Here is a 26,783-nt window from a genome sequence, read left to right as displayed (position 1 = left end):
ACTAGCATATCTAGTTATTTGTTTTAAAAAAACCATATTTTTTATATGTAGTTATTAAGTTTTCACCTTTTTGCGGATATGAATTGCCCTACCATTGTGTTTATAGTTAGAATCAATCGAACCAACTTGAACTTCTCAAATTAAATGCAAAAAATGATACTCTTGTACTAGTTTAGTTTTGCTATCATCACTTTTCAGGCCTATTTTATTACCATTGATGAAAAAAACTTTTGTTGTTTCTGAAGAAAAGACTTTTTATCAATAATTATAAACTTTTAGATGAAGTGATATTGATAAATTTAATTTGAGTTTAACACTTTCAATTATTTACAAAGCACCCATTCTCTTTTCTAGAAAAAAAATGTTACGAGTGTGATTTCCGATAATGGTTGTGATGAGGTGGTAAACAACTTTTGAGTCCTTGGAGTAAAAAAATTAAAGACCCATTAACCATGGTCCCTATGCCCATTCAGTATTCTTAGTGGGCCAGCCCTGACTCTATCATTAGTCTTGAGGAGTTTTGTGAAAGGGATTAGATTTCCCTCCCAAATGAATCACTTTCAAATTCAACAAAGCTACTAGCGGTTTCTTTTTCATGAGAAAAATTTGTATAAAAACATTTAATACGTTATATTTGAAGACAATATATTTTCATTTTTTGGTGCTATCCAAAGTGATTATTGAAAATTAAATTATTAATGTGTTATCAATATTTTATTAATTATCTCTACATCCAAATATTTTCACTCAATTTTTTCTAGATTTCATGATACCATATGAGCAATTAGAGCAATGGCAGGTATTAAACCTCAGGAATAACGTTATTAGAATGGCAAATCACCAAGCAAAAGAAGGGGAAAACTAGAGTCAAGAAAAAATATAATCAAGTGCATGAAGCTCACACCCAATGTATGAGATATACGCAACCTCATCCTCTTGAGCAAACAGAGTGTTTCCATAATTTAAAACCATGACCTCCAACAAAGAAACTTTTATCCTTTTGCTTTCAAGTCTATCAAAGTTATTCCATGCAATATACAGAACTGAGAGAGGAACATGTGGAATGACTTCACCTTGTTTCTTTTGAGCTTATTTCATCACCCTAAACAAGTCATATTCTAGTCACCCACTAGCAAATGAGTTCAAGAATATCAAATAAGGCATGATAAACCAACAAGGTGTTAGTCTAGTCGTGTAAGGCTCTGCTAGATCCTCAGAATGACCAAAAGATAAAATGTTCAATTTCTGAGAACGATAATTGTTAAGAGGGATAGTCACACCTCGAAAGGGATTAATTTCTTACTCAGAAGGGTAAGGGGTAGCCTTGGTAGTATAAAGAAAAAACAAGACATGATAAGTAAACTTCACAAATGATTCCTTGTTTTTCATTCAGTAATTGCTCTGTCCATTAATTAACTGAGAAAGTACCCCAATAATATGAATAGCAAGTCTAGAGAATAAGAAAATTAGATCACTAGTCATCTTTATTCTTGTTTATTGTATCTGTAGGACACAAAATCTTAAAAATTTCATAAAAATAACGTAATCTATCCCAAAACAAAATTGCATTAAGTATATCATAAATCTGTCAGTTGGTCTAATACGGCATCTATATCAGGGGTTACAGTGACATGCTTTCCAATCTCTCCAATTGTGCAACAATGCTTTTGAGCAGTATTCACAGCAACTGCTTCCTGGGAAAACATACAATTCATACCCGGGGAAACCTGCAATCAATTTTGAAAGCAGAATGCAAAAAATTAGCATAAAGAGAAACCGAGAGTCAATCATTAATCAACATTCGCATTAGCCCATCTAAACGGGTGAGATTTTCAACAAGTGATCCATTAAAATTGGTTTTGCATGTCCCTCAAATAAACTTTAGACAATGTTTCAACTTATTTTTTCTGGACTTCCACAGTATTGAGTAGTTATAAATAAGAAATGACAAAATATCACTTGGGTATGCATCCTGTAATTTATGATGTGAATATGCAGTACTTACATCGTAAAGGGTATCGCCAAGCTTCATCTTAATCTTACCGCTCTTGTATACAAGCATTTTGCCCATAATACCACTTGGTAATTCATTCAACTTACAAGGCTTCGTTGCATTTTTAGACCCTTTAGAAGGTTTAGAGTTCTCATTAGCATCTTCTCCTCCGGCTGATCCTTTAAATATAGGTAAGCTTGCTGGTAATTGAATCAAGAACATACTCTTCTCTGGATTTTCCTCCTTCAAAGAATTTGATCAAATTATTCCTGTAATCATTGAAAGGAGTTGAACCTAAATAAATTTGATTTCATAATTCTTAACTTACCAACAGACCAAGCTCCATTGCCGGATTTGATGAATTTTCATCATAAGTTCTAGATTCGGCAGCCTCCCCAAATTCCTCCTCATCGAGAGTTTCTATAAGAACAAGAGGCAAAGTAAGGACACTTGATATTGCAAGTTACAAAGAAATATTTATTTTGAATGCAATAGTGAAATGAGTTCTTAACTCCACTGTATGAACACAAAATGATTTAAGAAAGTGTAACTAGAACCTCATAATTCTATAAATAGGAAGAACAAATATTGTTACTAAATTGACATCAACATGTCTGTGGTAAAATTTCGTCAAAAGTTTTTTATTTTTTCATTTTTTCAAGGATGGTTAGTGGGATTCACCTGGGTTTCCTGCATATGGCCTCCTCACCTCCTCACAGGAAGAGTTGTAGGATAATAACTGTAATAGTCCTGGAGCAACAATCATAACCAATAATTCAGTACAAAACAAGCATGTATTACATCTCGAAATGTACACACAGAAAACAAGTAAAAACAATAAATCGACAAGATTACATGTTTATTTCAATCAGTATACTTACCCAAGGTTCTTTGTAGTCTTTCTCTCTCACCGCTGCAGTTAAAACATCATATAAAAAATGTCAATATAGAAGGAGCATGCAACATAGATCAAAACAACTTATGATGTTCTAGTAAATTGAAAGTGTCTTGATGGAGGCAGACCATTGGATGCTGAACTCTGACTGCCGTTGATATTGCTTCCACCCTTGGCAAAACCATATGATTTGAATGAAGATGCTTCACCCCCATCACCAAAAGCAATTTGTGAAGCTGACACTGTAAACCATAAATATAAACAATGTGATTTTATAAAACAGAAAGAATGATAACATTCATGCCGTATTAAGTAAAGCGCACCATTGTCCAACATGATTCTAAGATATCGGCATAAACCCTAGATAACAAGTATCCAAATTGCCCAATTTCAACTTTACTTTAAATTATTGAAGTGCAAGGAACTTGCATAGACATCCAACATAGGAATAGCAGAAACAAGTGTGATAGTAGATGCTATCTCTCTGAACACCTTGCAAGATATGTTAATTTAAGATGAAAAAAGAGTTTCATTTGATCCTGTAGCAGCAGTTTCCCGAGGCATCCAACATTTTCTTAATAAATATTATTTAATAGTTCAATTGCTCTCTTTTAAGTACTATCTTCCATTCAGCAGACAGAATATGACACCTAAATGGAAAACTTGACTCCACTCCGTGGAGACTGTAGATAATTTCTGGTATAAAATTGGTCTCATTGGAGTCGATTATATTAAACAGAAAAGCCAGCTTTATTTCACTAAAGATTCAAGCATTGTGTGAACCTTCACGTTAGAAGATTTACTAGAAAGGTAGAATCTGTTTTCATGATACCTCACAGTAAGAATATTTAAATTATGTATCCCTTTTGTAAAATTTGCACATGTGGTTTTCAAATGTTCTATTGCCTTAACAATGTTATTGCAAATTTTCAAGAGGCCAAGCAAAGAGGACAGCGGGTAGGCAAAATAGAGGTTTGGGATCTCAACGAATTCGGAGTAGATCAAATTTTACAAAAAAATGATTATAATCTGATCGTACTAAAGCTAGTCAAGAAGTATTCAGATTATGATCGCCGGAGGAACAATAGTTACCCATAACTAATAAAAATATCAAAGGCTTACGATGACAAAAACATTGATCAGAGCATTTCAAAACCAAAAGGTGTAACATACTAAACCTTTTTTCTCAACCTTGTGTCTTGCCTTCATCGAGTTCTCCTACAATAAATCCAAAACAGAAAATTCAAACAACGGAATATCAAAAGTCTGAAAAAATATGAATAAGGGACATCAATCAAACAAACAAAAATCATTTATACATTGAAACGGCGCAACAAATCCCTAGCCTGATTTGCATCATCATTATCAACCAGTTCACTGCATAGAAAAAAGCAGCAGTAAAAAAAATAGAAAAAACATGAAATTTGAATCAGTCTTAAATGAACCATATATTGTAAAACCAGATATTACATACGTTTTAACTTCTGGCTTTGGCTTCCTAAGCGATGGAACTTTTGGTGCAAATTTCAACTACAAAAAAAAACAATGAAACAAATGATTCCTTCATTCGTTAATTCATTTAGATAGTAGTTATTGGTAAATAGTAAAACAAACCTTTCTTCGTGGTGCAGCAACATTGTCCTGTGAATCCATAAGAGTTGATCCTGAAAAGGAAAAAAACGTTAATAATAAGACATTGGTAAACCTAGGAAAACAGAAGAACAGTGACATGTGAAACCAAAACAAGAACCTACGAGAAACAAAGAAAGAGGTTTGTTTGTTTTCCTTCACTCACCACTATTTAAATGGTTAAACCTAAACCAAGTTACGAAGTGCAATTTACTTTTGGAAACAAGAGAGTGAGAATGTAGGTTTAATTTTAGAGGTATCACGATCCACAATTAATTTTCGGTATTATAACTGATAGATTAATTAAGATAAAAAGATATACAGGAATTGCGCAATTCTAATAGGATTAGATTAGATAAATAAAAGTTGTTTATAAAAAACTTTCATTTGATATTTTTAAAACTAATTTTGTATGTTTTCTATTGGAATCGATTTTTTATAGATTGTAATCAAAGATGGATAAAAATCAAGCTATCGTATTTAATCTGTTCATAAAATAGATCGAAGTATAGATTTAAACATAGAAACTATCTCGCAGATATCTTCAAATAAGAGTCAATGGTGTTTATTTTTATTTTTAATAGATGCAGTATTTATTGATGATATTAAGTTTTGTATTTTAAAACTAAAACTAGCACAACATTATTGTATGTGTGGGTGAGTAATAATACACAGATAATAACAAATTCATGATATCCAACCCACTTTTAATGGATTGGATGGATGGATATCCAACCCATTTTTTTTTTAATTTGAACAAAACAATTTTAGTAAAGCAATTTGAAGAATTTTTGTTTTACAAATTATTATTTAATAAATCGTTTTTAAATATCAATTTTAAAAAAAATAAAAAGTGTTTTTTTAAAAAACTACTCTTAAAAAGTGATTTATTTTTAAAAACACATTTTAAAAAATATTTTTCTTAACAAACACTTTTAAAAATGTGAATTTGTGAAGTTTTTTATAAGTACTCTTATCGGTAAGAATCTCTGGTCCAACATAATTGGCATGAGTGTAAAAGTTCGGTTTGATTTTTGACGCAATTTAGTGACCGAACCTAACATAAAGATACGAGTCAGTTCTACTCGATTAACCGCAAATTTTATTTAGGCACCAAACCAAACCGTTCATTAACAGTTCGGTTTTTTAACTTATTTAAAGAAAATCCTTTAAGAAATAGATGAACAAAATTTGCAATGTATAGAGTCAACTAAATGAATACTAAACACATCAATAATAAAGTATTTAATACTATTTCTAGTAAAACAATAATAATTCAACGTCTCAATGTACTACACACTTGAAATTTTAGTCCATAAAATCTTCGACAATGTCCAACAAAATTTAAGAATGACAAACTTGGTACCAATATTTTAGTCAAACAGTAACACCTAATACACCACATCATGAGTAATGTCCTCGAGTTCTTCCTTTATTTTCTTTTAGTTTCTTAATTTATTTATTTAATTAATTTCATATCTGAATAATGACAAAATGTATGTATATTAGTCTTTTAGTTTTCTTTCTATTTTCTCAATGGATAATAGAGATAATAGATATTTAGGTTTGTTTACTAATTTATTTTTTCTATTTGCGTCATATTTATAGCCTATATGTATTAACAATTCTAAACTATTTTTTAATATGCGATTCAGTTCTAACGGTTCCAAATTTATAAAACCGTGAACCGAACCAAACTTAAATGGTTCTAAATAAAAAAAACTGAATCGAACCGTGGAACCAAACCGAACCGAACAGGATTTTACGGTTCAGTTCGGTTTCATCGGTTTCAGGTTTAAACCGGAACCGCTTACACTCCTAATAATTAGGACTTTCACAAGTTATATGCAACAGTCTATCATTCTGAAATATTTTATTTTGGTATTATATTATCACATTAGTCAATAACAAAAATGAAATATTTATACTTTGCATTAAGATGTTGGGGTAAAGCATTAAGGCCGAAATCGTTTATACTTTTTTGATAAGCACTTTTTAAAATCACAATTGCAATTTTGAACTTTTGTAAAATGTGTGGAATTGTGAGACAGTTTTTATATTAATATTGAATTAATTGGAGAAAAAAAATTAGTTTTATTTTTTGGATGGACTGGGTATCCATCCAAATGGATATACTCATGGATATCCATTGGATATAATGGATGGATTTGAATCCATCCATTATCAACACTATCTATTGGATTATATCCATTAATTCTAACGGATGGATTTGGATGGGTTTAATTTGGATGGATTTGGATGGATTTTGGATTATAGATAATTTTGCCACCCCTATGTGTACCCTATTTGATCGGGTTGAAAATTAGTGTATGTTAGCAGGTGCATAAAAGAACAATGAGTGTACTGTGTTTTTAAATAGATCTCACACCGTATGACATTGTTTTAAATAGGTGTACAATTTATTTTTTATTTTTCGCATCCTATTCAATATCAACATTATTAGCACCATTAGGAAATAATTGTTAGAAATGCCAACATTGTTTTATTTTTAGCGTCTTATATCTTTATTGACCCTTTAAAACTGACGGGAATGTTTCAAAACCAAAAGTTTGTTTCTAAAAGTATATATGTAAATACAATTAAGTCAAAATGGGGGGAAACGTGTCACCGTAATTTTGTCAATTTAATACAATTATTCATGTCACCAGCAATACATGGTGTAGTGGAGTGTCACCGTAATTTTGTCAATTTAATAAATTATTCGTGTCACCAGCAATACATGGTGCAGTGGAGTAGAGTAAAGGCCAAAATTATACTCACCACATATTGGTGGGTGAGTGTTACTTTTGCGACAAAGGGTGTCGAGTGTAATCAAACAAAATCTCAACATAGTCAGTGTAATTACACCCAATAATAATAATTAACAAGCAAATATAACGCAATTTGAAAGACCATATAAGTGCAAAAGGTAAGAAAATTGTAGTTAATTGAGAAAAATACCTGGATGTGCAGATTGTGTAGCTAACCCAAGTGGTGTCTCTTTCTGCAAAGGAGAAAATATAAATAGAGAAAGAATATAAGAAGAGAAATTAGTAGAGATAGAAGATAAAACGTGAATGATTGGAGAGTAATGAGAAAGAAAGAGACCTGAATGAAGAACGATAGCTGGTGAAGAAGGAAGGAAGGAAGGAGGGAAAGAGAGGAAACCCTTGCTGCCGCTACGCTACTACTTGTGGCTACGGCTATGGACTTGTTGACCTAATAAACATCAAGCCCATTCTCTGCATGCTTGAACTAAATTATTATGGATTTTATGGCCCAAAATATATATATAAAAAGGTCATTGGGAAATGGGAACTCCATCTCTAATAAAAAATAATAGATAAATTAATGACCTTAAATGAACTTGAATGCAAAGTAAACAAGTAAAGGAGCGGAGAAAGAACGGTTTCGTAGGATGGGACCCACACTGAGGTGAAGAACTTGATCTAGAGATGTAAGGGAATTGAGCCCGTTGACCATGGCGGTTATTTTCGAAGGATCGGTGTCTTCTTTGACCTTGAACAATACTATGTGTTCGATTGTTTGGGATGACGTCATCTTGATTGAGAAATTGGAGGGTGGTGTTTGGGAATAGGGTTTGAAATGGTGACGGAGGTGTTTGGATGGAGAGAAAGCGCGAGATAGTGAAGAAGAGGAGAAGGGATATGAGAGCTGCGATCTCAGACAAAGCATCGTACACAAACAAAGGGTTTAATGAGTGTTCGTAGTTTTGACACAGTGAAGGGAATCTAGCAAGTTGATGCTTGTTTTATTTTTTTAACGTTTTTTTGTTCTACGTCACTACGTGGGAGCTTAGGGCCGAATAATAATAATTGGGTTGAATGTCCGAACATCATGGGCTCCAACCCATATAATAAAACTTGATACATATTACTTTTAAAAACTAAAATAGAGTTAAGTTAAGCCACTAACTTAAATCTATGCCACGGGACATTTTACATGTAAGAAAGCCAGAGACAATATCTCTTATGACAGTGTTGAGGCTAGGAGAGAGACAACTCTAATTCATTCATAATGTGTAAAGAGATACAAAAAAGAAAAAAACATGTGGATAAAAAAGACAAAACTCACTTTCAATATCTTCAACTTAGTGTTGGTGTTAGGGGTGTTTCCGATATATTTGGATCGATTTTTGGGCAAAAAATCATCTGATCTAAACACATAATTAATATGTGTTTTGGACTGCTTATATTAAGATGTTCGATCCAGTCCGATCCAAATATTATATGCGATTTCGGTTCGGTTTGGATAGATTTTTTATAAAAAAATTAAAATTGCACATATACCCAAAAATCATAAAATTTACTAAATATTAAAGCACACAATAGCAAAAAAAATAGTGTTCAACAACATCAACCAATATTAAAAAGTGTCAAACAATATTAAAAGTAAACAACAACAACACTAATATTGATAGTAGAAGTATCAGCAACAATGCAAGATAAGACTTAAAGAATTTAGACAATGAGGAATAATTTAGAAGTTGGACATACGGTTAAATATGGAAGATATTTATAAGGGATATACACTTAAACAATTTCGGTCTGGTCTAAATCCAAGAGGTGGAACCGAAAACCGGACCAGACCAATCGGTCTTTAATAAAAAAGTCCAATATAATCCAAACACTTTCGGTTTTTGCGGTGTTGGTCTATTTTAGATTGATTTTCGGTTTTATTTTTGGACGGGTTTGGATTTCAACATTCCTAGTCGGTGTTATGAAAATATGAGTTGAATGAACGAATGTCATGATAGGGTGAGTCTTTTTGGAAGATGAGTGTCGTGAGAATGTGAATGTTATGGATGATGAGCATTGTGTGAATGTTTTATGGGATTTGAGTGTTATGAGAATGTAAGTCTTCTGAGTTGTATAATGATTTTCAAAGTTTTAAAGACTCAATGAATAATTATTGGGTGAAATTTTGTGTTTTTGTTGAATCCATAACTTTCAATAACTCTAACTGAACCAAACATTATTGAATGTACGAGAACGAGAATGCTTACTTCATTGAACATTGTCAAATCTTTGAGTCATACAACAATACTTATTAAGAAATAAATACTTTATCGTAAAATGTGCATTCTAGCTTAATGGGAAAGTATTTATTTCAAAATTCGTCAAAGCTAACATGTGAATTAGGAGATAGTTTGCATGGATGTGAACTAATTATAAGTCGTTGGATCATTTGCTTAGAAATTTCAATAATTAATTTTTAATCGATAATTGGGTAGCAATATGATGTATAGAAGTCGTGAAAAGATTTCATGACTTCTGTGTGAAAAAAAGTCATGCAATGTACTTGTGATAATGATCCACGGCTTTTGTGTGGACAAAATTCATGTAAAGGCTACACGACCTCTTTAACATCATCCCCTCATACCACCTTCTCATTCTTCAATTTGTTGTTCAAAAATTCCTGCTCTTCTTCTTCCTTGATATGCTTCGATATTATAGCCTATTCTCAACCTTTTACCCACAAACATTTTGTGTGCAATGTGTTTATAATGTTGGTGGTGCCTATTTTCGTTTGTACTTTATTGGTTACCTTCAAAATATGGGAGAGTTGGACCTTAGAGACATGAGTTGTTGTGCTTATGCTTTTGTGGTGTTCTATAGGGACAACGCTATTGACCCTTTACATTGGGTAATACATTAGTTGAAGTAAATTTTTTGCGTGTTTGTAATACAGTGAGACTCATGTTCTCCCTCGATACGTAAGTTTTTCCTTTTATTTTGTAGTTTAACATTGTTTCTTGATAAATTCTTTACTCTTATGATGAGATGTTGTAGTCCAACTTCATAATAGCCATGCACCTACTCTACAATTTATAATCACCCATGTGAAGTCGGGGTATGCATTCCCGACATCTGAGTAGCACTACACCAACTCCTACAAATTCTGATCAGCCATGAGAAGTTGTGATTGATGTTCCCAACGTTAGAGAAGTCATACAAAGCAAAACCAACTTCTAAAGGAAGTCGTTATTTGGATAACCGACTTGTAGGGGAAATGCCACCACGACCAGAAGTCGTTAAAGGGTGTGACTTCTTCATGGAAGTTGTACTCTAGCTAAACGACTTCTAAAAAATTCCCAAACAAGTAACTCGTAACCACATTTTTAATCCAACGATCGATGATCGGTTCACATCCATGCGAACTAAGTACTAGTTCGCAAATTAGGAAACACCTTCAAAATTACTTCTTTACTGCCTATCTTAGTCCTAACTTAGTTGTGTGCTTAGTGTGTTAACAAGAGAGCAAATCAAGTTTATTAGTTTAAATCTATATTGGCATGGACCAACATGAATTAAAAGCACCAATGCAAAAAGTTAGATGATCAAAGTAGATTAGCCTAGACCACAAATTTGATTCTTTTTTGACCATCTATTTCTCTCATCATTTAGCAAGGAAAATTATATGTCTAAAGAACATGTTTGCATAACGAAACATGTTTGTTCGTAGAACATGTTTACCGTCAAGTTCTAACATCAAAAGTTGCAATATTCTTATAACCAAAATTTATGATATCACAACTTGTATAAAATTACTTTGATAATAAATATAACGTTGCTAATATTATAACATTTTTTTAAATGAATTTGTATCCCATAGCACTTGTCTTCTAAAACATAATAATCTTGATATGATACATATAAGGATGATAATATAACTTGAACTTGGTACTCAATAGAATTTGAGCTAAGTTTAATAGAAAAAACCTAATTTGAGTGGTTTAGGATTCAAATACATATTGTCAAATAATTTTAATTAAGTGTCTGCTTTACTAAATAAATGTTGACCTTAGTATTAATTTACCATGGTTAATGAAACTATGTTTGTCACATAAGTCCTTAATTTATAAACCATTTTTTTTATTTTTAAAATTGACATTTAATTAACTCACATCTATATTAAATAAGATATTTATCAAGTCTCCCTTCTTCTTTCAATTGATTTCTCCGCCTTTACCCTTTAGTCAATTTTCAAATCTTCAAATGCTACTTTAATTTTGTTGAAAAACAAATCTTCATTTTCTTTTATATTAAATTATGATAAACAAGACATTTATCTTGTAAGATTATATGATAACCAAAATATTAAGAATTTAAATTTATTGGAATGATATTTACTACTAGAAACAATTGTGAACATGATAAAAAATTACTTCCTTAACAAAAGGTAAGACATAATATAGAAAAAAACCCTCATGAGTTTTACTGAAATTATGCAAACAATTCCTCATTTTTTTACACATACACAAATCCCTATTTTTTATATTTTCATTACACTGACTATCCTTACCTGAAAAATAAGTGTAATATTTTAAACAAAAAATGTGATAAATGCAATTTAGTTACACAAACATAATATATTGTGAAGAGAAGTACAAATAATATATAAGTTAATACCTTTTTATTATTTTTGGTTCGTTACTATATACTATAAAAACAATTTAAACAACATCTCTTTAGAATTGATGATGCATTATGTAGCAAAAAATAATAAAAATACATATTATTTATATTTATCTCCATTATATACTATGTTTTGCATACCTTAATTGCATTTATCATATTTTTTATTTAAAAAATTACACTTATTTCTCATGTAGAGATGTAGAGGTAGTCAGTGTAATAAAAGTATAAAAATTAGGGTTTATGTTGGTGTAAAAAATAATGAATAGTTTATATAATTTTACTAAAACTTATCAATGTAATTTACTCAAAAAATTATGATAAACAAGCACCCAAGCAATATAACAAAAAAATAAACATGGAAAAGAAGTACACATATGGAATTAAATATTGCAAGCAATCTCACCCGTTGAAGAACAAACCCTAATTTGCCACCACCATTGGATCGTTCACATCCATTGCATATAGTGTCGTTCTCCACCAAAAACCTCATTTTGGAATTAGGGTTTGCAGAGGCACACAACCAACGCCACCTCCGGTGTTTCGATTCATAGACACCCTCTCATCCCTCACTTCCAATTCGCGACAATGAATACTCAGCTCAGTAAGAAGAGAAAGGTTATTCTCAAATCCCTCAACCATTTTCTTCACAAATCTATCGCAAGATTCGCATTTCCACATTCCTCACTCGTTGTTGTGTTTTTTATGCTTTTGCAGTTCGTAGCCGATGGAGTTTTCTTCGCTGAACTGAATGAGGTTCTAACCAGAGAGCTTGCTGAGGATGGTTACTCAGGTGTTGAGGTTAGGGTTACGCCATTGCGCACTGAGATCATTATAAGAGCCACTCGCACTCAAGCCGTACTTGTTGTGTGATTCTATTATTTTGTTTTCAATTTTTCAATGTTTTTATGATTTTTAATGTGAAATATATTGATTATTGTTTTTCCGTGACGTGTAGGTGAGAAGGGAAGAAGAATCAGAGAGCTTACATCAGTGGTGCAGAAGAGATTCAAATTTGAAGAGAACACTGTGGAGCTATATGCTGAGAAGGTGAACAACCGTGGTCTTTGTGCTATTGCGCAAGCTGAATCCCTTTGTTACAAGCTTCTTGGTGGTCTCGCTGTTCTCAGGTATATGTTTTATTCTAGTTATTTATCGGTGTGGAATGAACATATGAATGACTAGTGTGATTATATACATTTTTTGTCGCCAGTGAAGTTTATGTTTGGATTGTGAAATAAGTTATTGGATGCCCTGGATATTATTTTTATAAGATAGCTGTTAAGTTTAAAATGCCCATACATTTTCTTTTTGTGTACATGAAAGTTCCATCCTAACATTTATTTGGGCAGATGTGATGGTTGTAATACGTCTAAATTTGTTTTTTATTCTAATTGTCGTGTTGTGTGATTGTCATCTATAAAGCAGATTGGTGTTTCGGTACCAAGTTTGTGTCGGAAGTTGACTAAATTTATTGTGCCCCTGATGATGCATTCATAGCTCATGAGCTTCTATTTTATTCATGTGTTATCATTGGGAGATACATCTTTCATTTCATTGGTCTTTTCTTTGTGCTTATTTTACTTAGTCACCACACTCATTCTCTATATTGGTTTGATGCTATGAATTTGTTATTATTGTAGAATTGTGTGCTTGGTCATCTGTAAAGCAGATTGGTGCCTCTTTACCAAGCTTGTGTCGGAAGATGACTAAAGTATTGTTCCCCTTATGCAATCAAAACTCATGAACATCTATTTTATTCACATGGTAGCATTGGGTGATACATATTTTATTGCATAAGTCCTCTCTTTGTTCTTCTTTCACCACACCCTTTCTCTATTTTGGTTTGATGCTATAATTTGCTATTATTGTTGAATTGTGTGCCTGCTCATCTATAAAGCAGATTGGTGCTTCTTTACCAAGCTTGTGTCGGAAGATGACTAAATTATTCTTCCCCTGATGCAATCAAAACTCATGAATATCTATTTTATTCACGTGGTAGCATTGAGTGATACATATTTTATTGCATAAGCCCTCTCTTTGTTCTTCTTTTTACAATCTTTCTCTATTTTGGTTCGATGCAATAATTTGCTAACCTTGTAGAATTGTGTGCCTGGTCATCTATAAAGCAGATTGTTGCTTCTTTACCAAGCTTGTGTCGGAAGATGACTGAATTATTCTTCCCCTGATGCAATTAAAACTCATGAACATCAATTTTATTCACGTTGTAGCACTGGGTGATACATATTTTATCGCATAAGTCCTCTCTTTGTTCTTCTTTCACCACACTCATTCTCTATTTTGGTTTGATGCTATGAATTTGCTATTCATGTAGAATTGTGTGCCTGGTCATCTATAAAGCAGATTGGTGCTTCTGTACCAACCTTGTGTCGGAAGATGACTAAAGTATTGTTCCACTGATGCAATCAAAACTCATGAACATCTATTTTATTCATGTCATAGCATTGAGAGATACATATGTTATCGCATAAGTCCTCTCTTTGTTCTTCTTTGACCATTCCCATTCTCAATTTTGGTTTGATGCGATGAATTTTGTTTTTTGTGGTAAACTTGTGTGTTCGGTCATCTACAAAGCAGATTGGTGATACTGTACCAGGTTTGTGTCGGAAGTTGACTAAATTATGGTGCCCTCAATGTCTTCAAAGCCTGTGATCTTCAATTATATTCATGGAGTAACATTGGGGGATACATGTTTCTTTGTGTTGGTTACTCCCAGTGCTTCATTATCGTTCTCATATTTGGTTTTATGCTATGCTACATCCGAGGGAACTCATGTTCTGTAATTTCCTTTCAGACTCATGACTGTCACAATCTTGTTATTTTTATATGATAGAGTCTCTTTGAAATTATAATGTGATTGTGTTAGACTCTTTGGTGTGCATTGTAATTTTGTCAGCCTGGGTGGCATTTGAATATTTATATACTATGTGGAGCCACATTGTCATGGATATAGCATAATCATTGCTGGGTTGTAATGTGTACTGTTAACCTTACACTGTAAGGTTGAGTTATGGTCCCTTGCTTCTTCATGAAGCCTTTACTGATTACTTGTACTTTATTTCGAAGTTCCTTTTGTTTTTAACATGCACATGTAATTGTATAATTTTTTGCCTTTGTTGGATTGATACTTTATATGATTTATGGTATCATCACCAGAGACTCGTCTTTAAAGATTTTTCTTCATTTTATCTTTTCAGTTCTTATGCTGTATTAGGCTGGAGCTTCTAATGTTCCCTAGTTTTTTTGCCATTGGATGAATAGGGCTGTTCCATTTGTTCGTGTTAATGTATGAATTTTATATCTTTATTGCAGGGCTTGTTATGGTGTCTTGAGATTCGTCATGGAAAGTGGTGCAAAGGGTTGTGAGGTATGATAAAAAATCATAGCTGTCAACTCTATTTTTGCAAAACTGGTTTATTAACTGCTGTTTGATTTTTGAGCAGGTCATTGTCAGTGGTTAATTGAGGGCCCAAAGAGCCAAATCTATGAAGTTCAAGGATGGGTATATGATTTCCTCTGGGCAACCAGTCAAGGATTACATAGACTCGGCAGTAAGACATGTGCTCCTCAGACAGGTCAGTTTACACTCTTGGTTTCCCGATTGAATTTCTTTTGGAACTTGTTTTTTTAGCTGGGAGCATATTCTTGATTAATTATTATGTATCCACATGTTGATTGGGCTAATTATTTTTTCCCTCACTTTCTTTTAGGGTGTTCTTGGAATCAAGGTCAAGATTATGCTTGATTATGATCCTAAGGGGAAGCAAGGTCCTAAAACTCCCCTCCCTGATATTGTCACAATTTACACTCCAAAAGAGGAGGAAGAATACATCAGACCTGCTGCTGTTGCTGTGCTCGCTAATGAGGTTGAAATCCCTGTGGCTTGAAGTGTTTTGACTCTCCTAGAGTGATATGTTTCTCTGGGATTTTGTGGTGTCTCGGTGCTTAGTTTTTCTTTTAAACCAAAGATCCTATGTGGAAATTTTTAGTTAACCAAATGGTTCAAATTTTGTTATAGCCACTCACAAGATTTTAGACATAAGTTATTATAATATTTGTGTCTTTAACAGTTTGAATTGAGTTTCTTTTTTAATCTGAGTTTCTTTCTCAGAATAAATCAAATGCAGTTACAATTTAAATCTTTATTATTCTTAGTAAAGAAAACAAATTCGATTAACCAAAGTCATCCTGACAGCGTCTATAATCAAAATAACTGTTTTTTTATGTATTGTTGAATATCTATGTCCCTGCTAGAATTAGACATGACAAGGAGGGAATTTCTAAAATCGTACCTGTTCCCTGGTTATTTTGGTACACATAATAACAATTTTGCTTTCTTATTGAAACTAAAATGTTTCAAGTTTGTTATATAGAATGTTTTAAATATTAAGTGTACATAGTACTACGATACCCGTAGGCACTTAAAAGGAATTTACCACAGCAGATTTAACTTAGAACTTTAATCATTCTCATTAACTCACCCATATCTGTTCACAATCTCTAATATTTCAATTTTTAACATCTCTGCCTTCTTTTTTATCTCAAAAACTAAATAGTACTTGTTTTTTTTATAAAAAATCGGAAAAAAGTTTTTCTTCAATGACAACATAACCCTGACCCATTTACATTAATTACTTAACATTAACTTAATAATTAAATGACTACAATATTAAATTATTAATAGATAGGATTTGCTTTCATATCCACTTGTATTGCCTATGCATCATATTCTCTTTCTCCATCACTCCAACAGCTCCCTGGAAAGATGACGTGAAATAAAAAAATGGTGTCTCGAATAGTTATAAGACATATCAGCTAAATCAATATTTAAACATATTCAGTGATGAGCATATATATGGAATTACGGCCAAAATCTAGTTAATCATAGAAAACGAAGTTCATTAGTAAAAAAATAAAAGGTAAATTAAATTATGAAAATATATATTATAGTATTCTCATGTCAATAGGATAAATTAAATTCTTACAACAGCTACATAAAAATATAATTCACATTCTTTTAATAAGCTGCTGCTTAGTGCCAAGATTTAGTTTTATACATAGTTGAGTTTATAGTTTATACAGTCGGGGGTAGGGGACATAAAAGTACAAGTTAGAATCACACGTCCACGTGAGTGATCGTTTCTCTTTACAAAAAAAAAAGTGTTAAGTGTGTTTGGATGAGGAACATCAAAACATTCCATGCATGCTAGTGGTGAATGGTGATTATTAAAACCTTCAAATCCATCCATAAAATAACAATTAATAACAAAGCTAAACATTCCTGAATTTGTAGACCATGGCTAACCAAGTTGCTAAAGTGTGCACCCTTTCTTCTAAACAAAATACCAATAAAGGAATCATATATTTATATGCAGGCATGTTGTGTAGCTGGTATATGTGGTCCTTGGCTTCAGCATGAGCTTGCTACACATGTGATGCAGCTTCCACATGAGCTTGCTACACATTAGTAATCTATGTATAGTACATGACACAGGTTGTGTATAGTTGGTAAGAAACATACCCAGTTATGCTCACTGGCAATATGTTTTTTTTATCCCATCACTTTTTTTTGTAAAGAACTAATCTCTCATTAAACAACATGTGTTATTAATTGGTTGGTTTGAGTGGTTTGTCTTGATTATTCACTCCACTACTCATGTTTTGAACAAATCTAAACTTTGTTGATGAATTTTCACAATGGAAGATTTATTAGGAATTTGGCAATGATGGCATGTACAAGAATTCATTTTCAATGACAACAAATTATGTATGCCAATCAATGTTTTAAATTTGGTTCTTTATACTAATTGAGACCAAAACATTATGGTTTTAACATTAATTAGCATAAGTCATAACCACTTTGTAACACAATTTTAATTACATTAGTTGTATTTTCATGCAATAATCCACAATAGACCATAACTTAAAATCATAGTGTTGTACCATCGTTTTCTCTCTCATGTTGGCACCAAATAAATCATGAAGTTTTTTTTCCTATGTCGGCTTTCAAATTTTTAATTTTTACTTAGAAAGGATCATTGAGGTGCTGTTTAGGTCAACCATGGTGGCCACTTGTGTCTGATCATATATGTGGAAAATACTAGGTTTTATTACACTGTCTTCCATTTTCCACCAAAGTCCTTATCAAAGGCCCTACATTTTGTAATATTTTCACTTTGTGATATGCTTGTTTGATCTCATCAAATCGCTTCAATTTTGGCTTTATAGTCAAGAATATCAATTCAAATTCACACTGTAATTAAGAATTTCAACCAGCCAAAAAGTTGTGTTGTAATCATTTATTTAAATCCTCTATGACTTAAAGTGGGGTAGATTTTTACTCTCTCACTTAACCCATGTGCTAAGCCAGTGGAAAAGCATAAGCTTTTTTAACTTCACATTTCTCATCCTGTAGTAAAAAAAATTGGGTCTACTTTTCCTTGTTCTCTTTTCAGTTTGTCTCAGTATGCTTTGACAAATTGTGCCAGTGAGTAATTCTAGTTTAGAGAAGTTCTATCACACATGATTTGTTATTTGAGATATATATGATTATAGGAACTATCATTTACATCAATTCTTAAGATGGTATATCAGTTTGTTATTTGAGATATATATGGTTATAGATGTATCCAATTGTGTATGTAACACATGTATCCAATTTGACCCAAAATTCCTGAAGCATTCTAGCATGCATAAAGCCAAAAAAGATAACCAATGGTAGCTTATAATAAATCTCTCTGAAGAAAGAACAGCATCAAATCATTTTTGAATTTAGTCCACAAATCAAGGAAATAATAATTACAATGAGTGGTTTTTGAAGGGTACTACTATAATCTACAAATGCAGACCAATAGCAATAGCCTTATTAGTTTCCAAGTTTGTAGTTTCATAAACAGGAAGCTCTTGTTGGAATCTTTCAGCTCCAATAAGATGATCCAACTCAAACAAGTCTGAACTTGAATAACTCAAAGCATCATCTTCCTCTTCCTCTTCAGTCTTCACCATTATCATAAAAATCATTAAAATCAAAATTACACTTACCAGAAGAATTTTTATAACCCTTCTCTTTTGCCATAGTAGTGTTCTTCAGGTCATTTGTTGAAGAACGTCTTGGATCTTTTCGAACATTAGACAATGGCATTAAACTTGGATCAGTTTCAGAATCCTCACCAAGAATCACACTAACTGGGTAGAATCTCACAGATCTTTTGATGCCATTGTTGTTGGATTTGTTCCTTTTTGCTGAAGAGGGTGTTTTGGTCATGCATGACCTTGTTGAAAAGGAAGAAGGTGTTGAAGAGAAACATGGGGACTTAGATTTATGCTCAAAAGTAACATCTTCTACAGCACCAACATAACACATTTTGGCTTTCTTAACATTATAAGAATTGAATATAGAGCTAAGAAAACAAGCTATTTTACTCCCTGGTGAAATTGGTTGCTTCACTTTCTGATTCAAATCACCATAAATTTTCATAGCTCTTAACTTAGTCCTTGCAAAACCACCCTCTTCCTGTGCCTTCTGTTGTTGTTGTTGTTGTTGTTGTTGCTGTTTCATCTGTGGCTTCTCGGATTTGGTTTTTGATCTTTGTTTGTTGTTGCTTGAATCTGTTTCCGAAGAAGAAAATGAAAACATTCCCGCAGAGCTACATTCTGAGGAGCTTGAACTTGGATTCAGCAAGTATGAACTGTGAGAGTTTTGCTTCTCCATCCAATCTTCTAACATCACAGCTTGGCGAAGATTCATTCTCTCTTTGCCACTTTTTTCAGAATTATGAATACCATGGTTGTACTTGTTGCTGAAGTTGATGTTTTTGCTGGGTTTATTGTAGTGACCAACTTGTTGATCCTGATCAAGATCGGTTTTTGATTCATCGATAGAACGGTAAATGGTATCGAGAAGAGTTGAGGAGAAAGATGGGGTTCTTCTTCTTTGTGGGCACAACCCTTCTCTTTCTCTTCTATGCATTTTGGTGCATACAGTTTCTTTTGCTACAAGGAAAACACCAATTTATTTATAGGGGTAATGGAAAGAAAGGAGTATGAGTGTGTTTGTGTGATGAAAAGAGAGAGAGGACAGTGAGTGAAGTTTAACAATAAACTAAGTGGTTGAAGGGTGGTGGTAAAGTGAAAAGCTGCAATGTTCGTGCAGAGAATGTCAAAAGCTTCAAGGGTTGTTTAAAATAATGCAACTACATCGTGTGAATAACTGAGAAAAATGCGTGTGATTTCAGGTTAGAAAGAGAGAGTGAGAAAGGAGAAGAAAGAGTGAACTGAATGATATATCAGTTTGTTATTTGAGATATATATGGTTATAGATGTATCCAATTGTGTGTGTAACACATGTATCCAATTTGACCCAAAATTCCTGAAGCATTCTAGCATGCATAAAGCCAAAAAAGATAACCAATGGTAGCTTATAATAAATCTCTCTGAAGAAAGAACAGCATCAAATCATTTTTGAATTTAGTCCACAAATCAAGGAAATAATAATTACAATGAGTGGTTTTTGAAGGGTACTACTATAATCTACAAATGCAGACCAATAGCAATAGCCTTATTAGTTTCCAAGTTTGTAGTTTCATAAACAGGAAGCTCTTGTTGGAATCTTTCAGCTCCAATAAGATGATCCAACTCAAACAAGTCTGAACTTGAATAACTCAAAGCATCATCTTCCTCTTCCTCTTCAGTCTTCACCATTATCATAAAAATCATTAAAATCAAAATTACACTTACCAGAAGAATTTTTATAACCCTTCTCTTTTGCCATAGTAGTGTTCTTCAGGTCATTTGTTGAAGAACTTCTTGGAACTTTTCGAACATTAGACAATGGCATTAAACTTGGATCAGTTTCAGAATCCTCACCAAGAATCACACTAACTGGGTAGAATCTCACAGATCTTTTGATGCCATTGTTGTTGGATTTGTTCCTTTTTGCTGAAGAGGGTGTTTTGGTCATGCATGACCTTGTTGAAAAGGAAGAAGGTGTTGAAGAGAAACATGGGGACTTAGATTTATGCTCAAAAGTAACATCTTCTACAGCACCAACATAACACATTTTGGCTTTCTTAACATTATAAGAATTGAATATAGAGCTAAGAAAACAAGCTATTTTACTCCCTGGTGAAATTGGTTGCTTCACTTTCTGATTCAAATCACCATAAATTTTCATAGCTCTTAACTTAGTCCTTGCAAAACCACCCTCTTCCTGTGCCTTCTGTTGTTGTTGTTGTTGTTGTTGTTGCTGTTTCATCTGTGGCTTCTCGGATTTGGTTTTTGATCTTTGTTTGTTGTTGCTTGAATCTGTTTCCGAAGAAGAAAATGAAAACATTCCCGCAGAGCTACATTCTGAGGAGCTTGAACTTGGATTCAGCAAGTATGAACTGTGAGAGTTTTGCTTCTCCATCCAATCTTCTAACATCACAGCTTGGCGAAGATTCATTCTCTCTTTGCCACTTTTTTCAGAATTATGAATACCATGGTTGTACTTGTTGCTGAAGTTGATGTTTTTGCTGGGTTTATTGTAGTGACCAACTTGTTGATCCTGATCAAGATCGGTTTTTGATTCATCGATAGAACGGTAAATGGTATCGAGAAGAGTTGAGGAGAAAGATGGGGTTCTTCTTCTTTGTGGGCACAACCCTTCTCTTTCTCTTCTATGCATTTTGGTGCATACAGTTTCTTTTGCTACAAGGAAAACACCAATTTATTTATAGGGGTAATGGAAAGAAAGGAGTATGAGTGTGTTTGTGTGATGAAAAGAGAGAGAGGACAGTGAGTGAAGTTTAACAATAAACTAAGTGGTTGAAGGGTGGTGGTAAAGTGAAAAGCTGCAATGTTCGTGCAGAGAATGTCAAAAGCTTCAAGGGTTGTTTAAAATAATGCAACTACATCGTGTGAATAACTGAGAAAAATGCGTGTGATTTCAGGTTAGAAAGAGAGAGTGAGAAAGGAGAAGAAAGAGTGATTTGAATGAAGAATTTTAATGGACAGAGTTGGTTGAGATTGAGTAAGGCTCCTCTCCATTAATGGAGAGTCAAGTGACACACATTAACACACAAAATGTAACATGTAATAACAACTTTACCCTTTTGTGTATCTTAAAATTACATTTTTGCCATTAAAAATGTGAGCAAAACAATCACTTGTCTCTCCATTAATGGAGAGGATCCTTGTTCGTTGAGATTGTGTTTTTATGTGTTTGTACACAAGCATGTTTTGGTGTAGGAAAAGTGTGTACAGCTTTTGAGGAATGTAAGTAATTTTTATGCACAATCTAAAGATTTAAAGCATTTATTTGTATTATCTTTTTTAAAAAGATTTAATAATAATAACTAAATATAAATAATGGATAATACAATAATAATATGTTAAATAAATTGTATAATTATATACATATTTTCTCATAGAATAAACCTTATAATTTAATTCTTCTCATATATATATAGACATAATGTCGACAGTGATGTTTGTTATAGTCCTATCCGAAAAAGTATGTCCATATGTCACTTAACAGTAAAAATTATATTTTGGACCTTAGAATTTAAAATTTGGACCTCAACTTTTTTCTAAAATCCCATAACGCCGCTAACCCTCTCTAACTTCTTCATTCATATATACAACCCAGTCAGACCACACAAACCTATCTTCTCATTGTTAGATATAGTGCAGTGAGTGATGCATTTTCGACTTTGTTTGGTTTACACGATCTAAGGAGCATCTTCAACCTACCAAAGAAGAAAGCATCCTATTAGCAAATGCACGTGTGCAACAAGAAAAAGAACTGAGAGTAGATTCATTCTCTATGTCCCGTTTGAATAATCATAGAATTTACAGGCACGATACTCCTTGATGAACCAATATCTTTACTTCAACTAATAGAAACCATATCTACCTCCAACTTCAAGTGAATAATATGAGCCAATCCCTCAAAGAGATGAGAAGTTTGAGTAGAAACTATAGGTGTATATAACAGTTCTTCTGACTCATTCACCTATCATGATACTTAGTTTGGCAAAACAAATATGGAATATTTTAGTAAGCAACAACACCTCCATGTTAGGTAAAACCTCAGTAGCCCCCCACCTTTAGCAGAATTTCACAAGTATTGTTCATGTATTCTGGCACGGTTCTCCTTCCACCATAATCTAGCATGCACCTCCCCAAATTTTTCTCGGCTGCACAACACAAACCCCCAGAAATAAGTTCCATTGAGTTTTACCGCAAAATGCAATCACAAAAAAACAAACACAAAAGTATATCCCAGTTCCTAGATTTTCACCATCCAAATGAAATTTAAACTACTGATTGTGGGAGCATTCTGGCTGACAGCAATAATGTAATGACATAAGACATCAAAATACATTGCAACTATTTGGGGCAAGAAGAGGCACAAATGAAATGAACCAAAACCTTTAAACATTGGTTTTATAAGCTTTTTCCAGTTCTAAACTATTCGTACTGACCCCTCTTATCGAGGGGAGCACATCTGATTCCTATAATTAGTGTCACTCCATGTGCCATAAGCTATGAATGATGAGAAAAATACTTAAAAATTAAATTTTAACTTAAATATATTTTTTTCAACCAATGAGAAGGTCATGGCATGGAGTGACAGTAAGTGTGGGACAACAAATGTTCATCTCAATGTGAGACTTCACATTTAAATAAAACCAACACAATTAAACCTTAATGTGTTACATCATTGTACATTTGACATAGCAATGAACTGTGAGAGTAGCTGAACCTGACACGTCTGAGCTCCCTTTTGCCACCTTGCAATGCTCTAATAGTAATGTAATCCCCAGGTCCATCCTTCTCAACCCATTTAGTCTCCAAATCACTAGCATTGCTCATTGATAGGTCACTCGAGCGATCAACATCTCTGGATGAGCTACTTATGATTGAAGCATCAACTGATGATAACTCTGTCTTGGCCATACTAATGATAGAGACTTTTGGGGTTGAGCTCATGCCAGTAGCCGAGTCAATGAAATGCTGGGATTGCATTGATTGATGATCAAAAGAATCCAAAGATGAATATCCCATTCCCGTCCCTGGATGGGACATAGTACGAGGCAACTGTTCCTTGGTCAGTGGAGGTGTTATAGGGCTGGCTTCTGCTGATTCAAGCTTTGAGTTCTGTTATTAACCATGTCAAAGAGGAAATTAAGAAGGGTAGAAACAAAGTAAAAACTGATTTTAGGCCTAGATTCATCATATGTGTAGGGGGATGAGCTTATAGTGAATGAACAAGGATCTGATGTCTCAAATAATGTACCGCACCAATGAAAATATGTCATTATCAAATAAAAAATTAAACATTCATTATTTTTTCTTTTTTTGCTTCATTATTATTGGTGTGAGACATAATTTAGGATAATAAATCCTTATTTACGGTGAATACTCTAAATGGAAAATTATTACTACTATAAATTGAGAAATTATCAATAGTCTCAACTATATCTACAGTGTTAATTTGAAATACAATTGTTAAATTTTAAGTCATTCATGCATTATCAATAGTGTAGATGTAGTTGAGATAATTGATCATAAATGATGTAATAATTTCTCTACTAAATGATCATAGTGGGTCTATGAGAGCATTTGAGGATAGGAAAAAAATTCCAATTGTAAATTCTTGGAACCAAAACTATTGATGTGGCATTGGACAAAAAGAGGTTTGTTAAGATTTATGTTATACAGGGCAACAAATGCACTCCCTGAAACAAATCGGTTCCCATTAGGTAGAATACTTTTATTTGTGCTACACTTCTACATGCCCACTACATGTTGCCTTAAGTGGCATGCAGCTACCAATTGCTAAACTGTGCACGATTACATGTCTAGGAGCTAGGTTAATTACCTTATCTTCAGACCTTGGTGGTGTTGGAAGAGGGAAGGCATGGTGGTTAAGCCTTTGAACATTGTAAAGTTCCATGACCTTGTCACAGTTCTCTGACCACCACTTTTGAGCTTCCCATTTGTTAAACATCTCGCGACTATACAGGGAATAAACCATATTCAATTCACTAATCTTTAGTCCAGTTGTTTTCATATATGAACTTATATACATGAGATCAAAGCACAATATAGTATCTAAATTTTGGAAAAGAGCAATGCAACCTTATTGCGTTTTCTCCACCCTAATTTTTATTTTATTTTTGCTTTTCCTTGTGGGTGATCCTTGATAGGCAGGTGGAATAATAATCCTTCCATGTTAGAAGATAATCAGCCGATTTTAACATGTTGTGTATCAGTTGTCCGCGTGAGTGCGTGACTATAGATTCAAACCCTCAACAAATCTTAGTTTGTTGCTGTTATTATTATGAGGAAAAAAATGTGTATACTATGCTAAGTTACTCAATAGTATTATACTTTTTGACAAAGGATTATCAGATGAATAATTAAAAGCAAAACGACTCATTGGGTGCCTGGAATAAAGTTTGTTCCACAACCAAGTTTGACCATACATTTGAAGTTGTCTATTCAGTAGAAACTTAAAAGCACCACGGCATGAATTGATCTAGATGGCTGAATGGGTTTAATATTTACTTAAGATAAAAGAGGAAATCATTTATACTGGACCCACCCATTTATACCATATTGGCTGGGATTGTACCACAAGCCAAAGTAGCGCCAACGTCTATAACTATTGTTACCAAATTAAGAAACATAATTAATGTGTATTTGTATTAAATTTATGCATAATTAACTGTTTGGTACCCACTTAGACTTAGTAGAAGTTCATATTTTTGTCTTGTATATAGTTATAGGGTGGGAGGGAGCATTCCCTAGCATACTGCAGATTAAATGACAAAAACTGGTATCAGAAGAAGCCAGAGTCACTAAAAATGACATGACCACCTAATTTGAAGATAAAGAAAGCATAAGAGTTTCCTCGACCAAACGACAACACTCAGTTAAATGGTTCTAAACACAATCAACACTGACCCACCATGGCCACCACCACATACAGGCCACAATAAGTTCTCATTTTGGATTACTTTTGGCAAATGCGTGAAATTTTACTGAGGGATGTGGGGACCAGCCTAAACACACTTTCATAGTTAGGGGTGCTTCATTTATAGTGTGGAATTTGGATACTCAAAATGGGAAAACGACAAGCAAGAATGACTGTGAGTTTGTGACCATGAATAGTCGAAACTTAAACTTGTTACAATATTTCTAATCCAAATTCCATTTCTGACCCAAAATAAAACATACAAGGATGTGGCAAAGGAATCTAATATTTTATGGTGGATGAGATTTGAATCCTCAACTTTCTTTATCACTTTCCTCTCTAAGCACCCTCCACCCTGATCACTTCATCACACTATGAGTCCACCAGAATATGTGTCATTTTCTAGAAATGATAATTCTAATTATCAATTATGGGATCATCACTCACATCAAAATTTGAGATAGCACATCCTCTGTTCCCAATTTTGACTCAATACTGTTGTCTTTGTTGCTTGTTCTGCAAGCAGCTGATATGCACACGAAGTGCATACACACACCAGCAAAAACAGAGAAAGAATAGAGAGTAGGAATAGAAAAGAAGATTGAAGATTGATGAGTTTACTTGGATACCAAGAAAGTAATAAAAGAACAATTCAATGAATATACCTCTTTGTATTATTGATTCACTTGAAGTATCAAAGAATACAATTACAATTCTCAAATATACTAGACTTCTATTTATAGCATTCCTAACTAACTAACTCTTAACTAACTAGACTAATTAGGAAACTATTACAAAATCAACACCAAATGCATAAACCAAAAGCTGAAATTATCAACAACA

General features: G+C 33.2%; 5 pseudogenes; 1 reads left to right on the top strand and 4 right to left on the bottom strand.

Moving 5' to 3' along the window:
- On the bottom strand, window positions 1,380-7,849 carry LOC109358552 (annotated as a pseudogene).
- Window positions 12,433-16,070, top strand: LOC109358554 (annotated as a pseudogene).
- LOC109358549 lies at window positions 18,625-20,249 on the bottom strand (annotated as a pseudogene).
- LOC109358548 lies at window positions 20,335-21,917 on the bottom strand (annotated as a pseudogene).
- LOC109358551 overlaps window positions 22,988-26,783 on the bottom strand; it is an 8,485-nt pseudogene continuing 4,689 nt past the window's right edge.

This window comes from Lupinus angustifolius, chromosome LG10, assembly GCF_001865875.1.
Source record: "Lupinus angustifolius cultivar Tanjil chromosome LG10, LupAngTanjil_v1.0, whole genome shotgun sequence".
NCBI lineage: Eukaryota > Viridiplantae > Streptophyta > Magnoliopsida > Fabales > Fabaceae > Lupinus > Lupinus angustifolius.
This window is presented reverse-complemented; position numbering and strand designations above follow the sequence as displayed.